The sequence below is a fragment of the Sus scrofa genome, chromosome 18 (genome assembly GCF_054392235.1).
Source record: "Sus scrofa isolate SSC_HxYL_T2T_F1_AM1 chromosome 18, Sscrofa_HxYL_maternal_Yorkshire_Landrace_v2.0, whole genome shotgun sequence".
Lineage (NCBI taxonomy): Eukaryota > Metazoa > Chordata > Mammalia > Artiodactyla > Suidae > Sus > Sus scrofa.
The window spans coordinates 28,746,845-28,755,430 of record NC_139400.1 but is presented as its reverse complement, the minus strand read 5'-3'; the positions used below and the strand labels follow the sequence as shown (position 1 = coordinate 28,755,430).

At 45.4% G+C, this 8,586-nt stretch overlaps 1 protein-coding gene and 1 long non-coding RNA gene across 4 annotated transcripts in view; one reads left to right on the top strand and one right to left on the bottom strand.

The window, feature by feature from the left end:
• Positions 1 to 4,464: 4,464 nt before the first annotated feature.
• CALU (calumenin) overlaps positions 4,465 to 8,586 on the top strand; it is a 34,193-nt gene continuing 30,071 nt past the window's right edge. For all 3 annotated transcript variants that reach the window (XM_003134705.7, XM_003484023.5, XM_085005547.1), the window contains exon 1: positions 4,465 to 4,549. The gene's annotated coding sequence lies outside the window, so the exon portion shown is untranslated. The remainder of the gene's footprint in view (positions 4,550 to 8,586) is intronic.
• The window catches only part of LOC146394959 (uncharacterized), a 60,094-nt gene continuing 56,210 nt past the window's right edge, over positions 4,703 to 8,586 (bottom strand). The window contains exon 4 of the long non-coding RNA XR_014833968.1: positions 4,703 to 6,591. This is a non-coding gene — a long non-coding RNA (uncharacterized LOC146394959). The remainder of the gene's footprint in view (positions 6,592 to 8,586) is intronic.

Sequence of the window (8,586 nt, the reverse complement as noted above, 5' to 3'; positions counted from 1 at the left end):
CCACAGTTCCTGTCCTCCACCACTGACGCCAATTCAACCCCTAGCCCGGGAACTTCCATATGCCATAGATGCAGCCATAAACAAACAAAACCCTGCTCAATCTAATGTGACTCTTTTAAAATCTTAGGTCATGTCAGTTCTCTGCTCAAAACCTTGCCATGTCTTCCCGGAGTTCCTGTTGTGGCACAGTGGTTAACGAATCCGACTAGGAACCATGAGGCTGTGGGTTCAATCCCTGGCCTCGCTCAGTGGGTTAAGGATCCAGCGTTGCTGTGAGCTGTGGTGTAGGTTGTAGACAAGGCTTGGATCCCGAGTTGCTGTGGCTGTGGTGTAGGCCGGTGGCTACAGCTCTGATTAGACCCCTAGCCTGGGAACCTCCAAATGCCGAGGAAGCGGCCCTAGAAAAGGCAAAAAGACAAAATAAACAAACAAAAAAACCTTCCCATGTCTTCCCATCTGTATTAAGGTAATGCCGCCTCTCTGAGATAAACCCCCATATATCAATAGCATAAAATAAACAATAGAAGTTCATTTCTCACTCACAGAAAAGTTCAAAAAGGGCGTTCTTGTTCAGTGAATGGCTCTTTAACAGGACCCTGGGCTCCTTCCACCTTGGGACTTGCCATCCGTGCTACACAGCTTCCAGGCGTTGCTATAGGAAGAGACAGAGCTTGGAGAACGGCACAGAGCAGATTTACATGACCAATACAGGAAGTGGTGGCCATCATTTCTGCCTCTCTTCCCTTGGCCAGAGCTCAGTCCATGGCCATGATGCAAGGGATGCTGAGAAATGTAGTCCAGCTGTGTCCCAGGATGAAGAGGAAACAGTCTGGTAGTTAGCCAGCCTCTTCTGCACCATTTCACTCATAGGAGAAGCCGAAGCCTTTGCAATGGCCTAAAGGTCCTCTGCTGAGTCCGTCTCCTCTTCACCCCCATTCCCGCTACTGCCTCCCTGACCTCATGTCCTCTGCTCTCCTCAGCTACTGTACCCAGCCACGCTGACCTCCTGTTGCTCTCAAACACTCCAAGCAGGCTTCAGCTCAGGGCCTTTGCCCTTGCTGTTCCCTTTTCTTTTTTTTAAGTCATCGTCTTTTTTTTTTTTTTTTTTTTTTTTATCTTTTTAAGGCCACACCCACAGCATATGGAGCTTCCCAGGCTAGGGGTTGAATCCGAGCTGTCGCCGCTGACCTACGCCAGAGCCACAGCAACACAGGATCCGAGCCACGGCTGCGACCCACACCGAAGCTCACGGCAACACCAGATCCTTAACCCACTAAGCGAGGCCAGGGATTGAATCTGCATCCTCATGGATGCTGGTCAGATTCGTTTCTGCTGAGCCACGATGGGAACTCCGCTGTTCCCTTTTGCTGGGATGTTCTTTACCACCTTCAGATGTTCACTCTCTTCATGAGCCTTTCCTGGCCACTAATATTGCAAGACCACTCCTGATAGTCCTAATACCCCCCTTTCTCCTTTCCTGCCCTATTTTATTTCATGGCACCTATCACCATCTCTCATTCTGTATATTTTGCTTTCTTGTTTATTGGCCACATGCCAGAATATAAGCCCCATAAGAGAGTTTGATCCATTTTTTTCACAGCTGTGTCTTGCATACCGTGAACAATACAGTCATTTGTGGAGTGAATGTTTAATAGCATCACATGAGCAGAGTTGGGATGTTTGAAGAATATCATGAGCCTTTTGAGGTTGCCTTCCGTATACATGCCATAAACAATCCTTCCGTGCTTCTCTCAGAGACAGAAGCCACAATAAGATGGGACTTTGGTGCAGCTATGGTAACATTTCTTATGTGTATCACCCCCTGTGTCCTTTTCTTCCTCTGCCTACCTTCTAACTCTGAGGTTGCCACGAGGTCTAAGGACTCTTCTAAGTATCTCCTCCAGCCTATTAGTTCTTTCTTTTTAGATATTCTGCCATTACCTTAGATTTACCATGTCTTGAATTCAACTCAGTTTGTCTTCCCATCATCTAGCTCACTCTCCCATTTTCTACACTTAAAACTTTAATTTTTGAGTGCTCCTTCTTCATGTCTTTCTTCCAAGCCATCACTAAGTCCAGGAAATTGTTATTCCCACTTTCAAAAATTCCCCTGTAGAGTTCCCTTGTGGTACAGCAGGTTAAGGATCTGGTGTTGTCACTACAGCAGCTCGGGTTTCTGCTGTGGTTCGGGTTTGATCCTTGTCCCAGGAACTTCCATATGCAGCAGGCATCCCCCTTCTCCCCCCCAAAAAATTACGTTGTATAGAAAGGTTCATTTCTCTGTCTCTTGCTCTGCCTAGGCCAAGCCCTCATTCATAGGGAATCTCTGGATTGGTGGGCCCCATCTCTGGCAGGGTCCTACTACCTTATCCAGCCTCTTCTAGGACACTTCCAAGATGGGTAGCTTTCCTGCTAGGCTGCTGTTCCTCAAGGGCAAAGGCCGTATATTATTCATTATGAGTTCGCCAGCACCTAGCACAATGCTTGATTTCATAGGCATTCGTTTTTAAGAAGTTCCCTGGTGTCTAGCAGGTTAAGGATCAGATGTTATCACTGCCATGGATTGAATCAGTGCTGTGGCACGGGTTCAATTCCTGGCTGGAAACTTCTGCATGCAGAAGGTGCAGACCAAAAATATATATATATTTAAAAATGCCTTGTGATGCAGGCTGTTTTATATAGTTAATCCCTATTAGGAGATGCACATCCCTGAAAGAACCACTTTCAATCTCATTCCATCTCTATCATGTAGGGACAAGCTTAGAAACCTTCAGAAGACCCACAATTCCCACTGCCTTTACCTCAGGCTCTTCAGAACTCAGGCTCCCCCTCCACCCCTACCTTTTTTTATTTCCCTTGTCCCCTCTCTGGCTTAAGAATTATACTTCCTACTCTGACTCCTATTTGCCCTTGTTGCTATTATTCCTTTTGCTGAATAGTGCATTCAGGAATTTCTTAGTCCAGCCTGAGTCACACCTTCTTAGGAAGACCTCTGGCTACCACAAAGGATTACAGTCACTCCTTTGTCTGAATTCCCAAAGAATTTGTTGTCAACTTCTCATCTTGATAGTTAAACTAAGTTGCTTTGTATTTAGCTCTCTCTCAAGCATACCACTTGTCTCAACTGGATTTGAAAATATAGAGGCTTTAGGTGCTAAGAACATAGTAGGCTGCAAACATTGTAGCCCTCATTTAATTTTAATTTCATGACTTGAAAAATGAATACGTTAATAATTTCTTGTGTTCCTCTTAAATCAGGGACATGCAATGGTTTCCACCCACTCAGGTCACTTAACATTATTGCTATTATTATTTTTTTGGCAACATTTCTTGGGCCGCTCCCGTGGTATATGAAGGTTCCCAGGCTAGGGGTCCAATCGGAGCTGTAGCCACCAGCTCCAGGGCCGCAGCAACTCGGGATCGGAGCGCGTCTGCAACCTACACCACAGGTCACGGCAACGCCTGATCCTTAACCCACTGAGCAAGGCCAGGGATGGAACCCACAAGCTCATGGTTCCTAGTCGGATTCCTTAACCACTGCACCACGACGGGAACTCCAGTTCACTTAACATTATTAAGCATTTACTTTGAACTAGGCAGTAAGCCTCAGACCTGTAGACGAAGATGAATACAGGCAGATCTCTACCCTGGAGCTTAGTCTGGGAAGGACAAATGTTATAAGCAGCGGTTGACAGCAAAATCTGTCCAAGCATACTGAAGATGCAAAGTGCTAATGAGGGTAAATAAGAGAGGAATTACTTTGTCTAGTGGAGTCGGGAAAGGCTTCTAGAGCTAACATCTGAACCCGGATTTCTGTGTACTGGGACTTCCACTGTCCATTCACAAGGCAGAAAATCTGGAAAACGCCCTCACTCCTGTAAATTGTATTTGTGTGGGAAGGTCTGTTGACTAGCGATGTTAGGAAACACCGAGATGATGATGGTGGCCAGAGCGCAAGAAATGTGAGAGGGAGTGGTGGGAGACCCAAGTGGAGTCGACCCTGAAGAGCCTCCAGTAGGGTACCCCATCTGGGCAATAACGCTGAAGGGAAAGGAGAGGTTGGGATTGTTTAATATAGTTGGCAACTGATAGAGTCGGATTAATTCGGCCACAGGTTCTCGTGGTCACGAAGATAATTAGTAGGGTAATCTAAGAAGGCCTATGGAGGCCGAGTCACGCGCTGCGAATCGGGACGTGGCGGCCAGACAGCCGCGCCCACACGCCACCGGTAGTAACTGGGCAAGATCCCGCCAACCCCGCAGGGCTGGGAAAAGAGTTGGGCGGGAATCCTGTCCACGCAACTCGGCGCGCTCGCGAGGACGTGGCGCTTTGCAGCCAATCCCGACTACGTGACCGTGGGACCAATGGCTGTCCGGGGGAGCTGTGCGTCAGTGGCGAGTTTGTCGGTGATTGGTCCGGAGGCTGCCGGCGAGGAGGCTAGGGGCGGGGCGAGGAGCCGCTTCCGGTTGGGCGGTGCTTGCGCGGTAGAGCTGAGCCGGTGGGTGAGCGGTGGCTGCGGCATCCCGGGCTGTGGGCGCTAGGACTAGAGGTAAGTACCGCAGTGCACTGCCCCTCGGCCGCTGACTCCTCTTTTTTCGCTTTCTTTTTGTGCTCTGGATCTCGCTCCCGGCGCGGCAGGGCCTCTTTGGCTCAGGGCCCCTGTTTCTGCCAGCTCAGGATTTCGGGGCCTAAGCCTGCTGGCCACTGCCCGGCCCTCGGCGCGCAGTCTATGTCGGAGGCCGCCGCTCGCCTTACCGCTTCCTCTGGGAAGGGGCCTGGGTCTTTGATGAACGACGGCTCCTGGCTTTGCGTCCTGTGGGGCACAGTTTTGTGCTTTACTTGCCCCGTCCGCTGGCCCTGCGCCCCGCTTGTCACTGAGTTCCTCGTCCTAAAGGGTCATTTTTGTTTGCCTCCTGAAGGTCGGAGAGCAGTCACATAGCGTTTTTGTTACACCTCCCTGCCGCTTCCCACGCACTGGTCTGCTTGTGTCCGCCAGCCCCGCCCCAAGGCCACATCCCGAGAGGACCGTGCATCTGCCAAGAATGTTCGCGGACTTTGAGGGTGTAGAAACAGGGGGGAAAGAAAGCATGAAGACACTTCTTGATTTTTTTTTTTTCTTAAACCTCTACAGTTTTAAAGAAAAGATGAATATTTCAAGCTTTCAGGTTTGGCTACATGCTTCAGTCAGCGACAGAAATATTTAAAAGTTTCATTAAGGAATTGTATTTTTACTTTGTTTTGTTGCTTCTAACCCCAGACCCTAGATCTGGTTTTTGGCATGCTGTGTTTATAAATAAACTTAAATTCCCTACAGCTGCCCTGATTAGGAGTTGTGTGATTTGCAGCTCCAAACACTGCTTTTCCATCAAGGCGAAAAGCTCCCTGGCTCTCCTGCTAAAACTTTAGGGCCTTTAGTCTGAAGTCCTAAGTGTATAAAGAAAGTCCCAGAATAGTGTCTTTGGGAATTCAATTGCATTTATTTTCTGGCCTGAACCATAAAGTCAACGTTAATGAATCAGGAATAAGGTTGCTTCTTTTTGTGTAGCTAAGAGGTAGGGAATGGTGGGATTTTTTGATAAATTACTTTTTGCTGTAGAATGGAACTTGATACAAGACAAATGCATGTTTGACCTCATTGAGTAAATTTAGTTAACCAAGTACCAAACGATGGTCGTCAGTGAAGAATTTATATGATATAGTACAAATGAGGGTCCAGAGGAAACCTGTAAATTTTATTTGTGTGGGGAGAGGATGAGTTTGCCTAGGCCTAATCTTGAGATTTACAGTGATTCAAAGATCTCCAATAGGATTCTTTTGAGAATCACAACTAGAAGAAACATGAGCAAAGAAGAATTGAGTATGCTTGAGTGGATAGTACTCAGATACAGCTTTGAAATCAACTCCTAATCATCACTGTTAATATAATCATTTGCTTTTTATTCATCCAGTGTCAAAAGATACTTATGGCATTTTATATACATCGCACCAGTCCTGGGGATCAGTTGATTTTAACACACATTTTCTGTGTGCATGGCACACACGTTTGTGCCAGGGGTATTGGAAGCACAGAGGTGTACCCAGGGATAGCCCATTGGAGATGCTCACTAGGCTATAAGGTCCTAGATCCTCTCTCTCATAGATAGTTAAAGAGGATCTCTTAAAGAAGGATATTGTCGATGTTGTAACTTATGTATTAGAGTTAAAACAGCTGAAGTAACATTTTTCTTATTGCTGACTGATGGCTAGATCCGGTAAGAGGAATTGGGGGTTGGGGAGCAGTGGCGGCTGGCAGGAACTCTGTTGCCGCCAAGTACCGCCCAACTAATCCAGTAAAATGTATTAGTATATAAATAGTGCAAGACACTTTGTTAGGGGCTATAGAGATGTATTAATTTATATGAGCTGAGATCTCTGCCTTCCAAAAATGTACATCTGTAGGGAAGGAAGCTAAGGAGACAGCTTAAGGTAGCCTATGATCATTATTGTGGAGTGGTACAAATTTTACAAAAGTTTAGAGGAATGTGTACAGATCACTTCCAGCTGGAGAGATCATAGGAGATAGGTCTCTTCATCTAGGATTTTCTTTTTCTTCTTCCTTTTTTTGTAAGTCTTTTTAGGGCTGCACCCAGGGCATATGGAGGTTCCCAGGCTAGGGGTCAAATTGGAGCTGCAGCTGCTGGCCTGCACCAAGGCCACAGCAATGCCAGATATGAGCTGCATCTGCTCTGTGGTGCAGCTTGCAGCAGTGCCAGATCCTTAACCCAAAAGCAAGGCCGGGGATTGAACCCACATCCTCATGGATACTAGTCGGGTTCTTAAACCCACTGAGCCACAGTGAGAACTCCCTCATCTAGGAGTTTTAAATTATTTACTTACATTTGGCACTAAAGGAAGGTTGAGCTAAAATAACTACCAAATTCCCAAGAATTTGAATGTGTGTCACATGCACAGCAAAATTACAACTAGAAACCAAAACTTTTGTCACTACATTTTATGTAGCATTCCTATGGCAGTGAATTAGGTATTGAAGTTTCATCAGCCAAAAGGAAATTTTCATTCTCCTAGAATTTCTAGAACTTTTTTCTTAAGGAAATTGTTTTACTCTGTAGCGAGAAAAGTTTTAAGTTTGTACTGGGTTGATTTGATTGTAGAGCTGATGAAACCTGAGTAATAGTTTGTCATTTTAGAGCTTTTCTTCCACAGCCAAACTTTGCACTTAGGTACTCAGCAGCCACAGCTTTATAAATGTATGTTTTCACTTAACACAACTAATTTGATTAGATTTGGGTTGGGGGGGGAGTTCCTGTTGTGGCTCAGGGGAAACGAATCTGACTAGTATCCATGAGGACGCAGGTTTGATCCCTGGCCTCGCTCAGTGGGTTAAGGATCCAGTGTTGCTGTGAGCTGTGGTGTAGGTTGCAGATGCAGCTCAGATCTGCTGTGGCTGTGGGTGTTTGGAGGCACCTATAGCTCCATTTCAACCCCTAGCCTGGGAACCTCCATATGTCGGGGGTGAGGCCCTGAAAAAGAGGAATTTTTTTTTTTTTTTTTTTTTTTAACTAATAACTAGAATTTTAGAATTGGCTTTTTTTTTTTTTTTTTTTTTGGCCACGCCTATGTCATGTGGAAGTTCCTAGGGCAAGGAATCAAACTCATACCTCGATTGCAGCCTGCGTCACAGCTGCAGCAATGCCAGATCCTTAACCCAATGCACCACAAGGGCACTTCCTAATTAGAATGATTATATTAATAAACTAATGTAAATTTGTTCCATCACCAGAGAAACATTGAATAAATGGTGTGTCAGTATCATGTCTTATCAAATCATGAAGGGTGACATTACTTTAATGTGATAATCCATTCATGGTATTTGTACTGAGGTCTGTAAGTGAGGAATGTCAGATCAGTAACCAGATAGCTTTAATTCCTAGATTTTATAACCTGAGTCTTAGTATAGTGAAATTGCTGTCAGGCTTTTGTCTTCAGTCCCCAGCTGAAATAGAGGAATGCCTTTTTTTTTTCCCCCGTGAATTTCCAACTCAGAGAACTGGAATTTTACTACCACACCCATTTCTCCCACTGTTAACATTGAGCAATGGGTCTTTGGTCAACCAGAATAACTATGGGGTCACTCAGTGTTAATGTTCTTCAGGAGTTGAATTTAATCCAAACATCCAAATTTTCCTGAAACAACTTACTTTTAAGTGTTTGTGACCAGTGGATTTTAGAAGAAAAAAAAAAAAAAAAAAAACAGGAAGGAAGGGAAAAATGGCAAGAATTTAGAGCTTTCGAGAAAAAAATTTTTTAAGTAAACTGATTAGTGTTTATGCAACTAATAGAAAGTAGTTGTTTTTTTTTTTTTTTTTCACTTTGGCCAGCCCACAGGCCAGGGATCAGATCCAAGCCACAGCTGCAACCTATGTCACAGCTGTGACAATGTTGGATCCTTTAACCCACTGTGTGGGGCTGGGGATTGAACCTGCGTCCTGGCGCTGCAGAGACACTACCAGTCCTCTTGCGCCAAAGCGGAACTCCACAAAGCTTTTAAAAAATTATTGTAATTATTTTTTATTTTTTGGCCACACT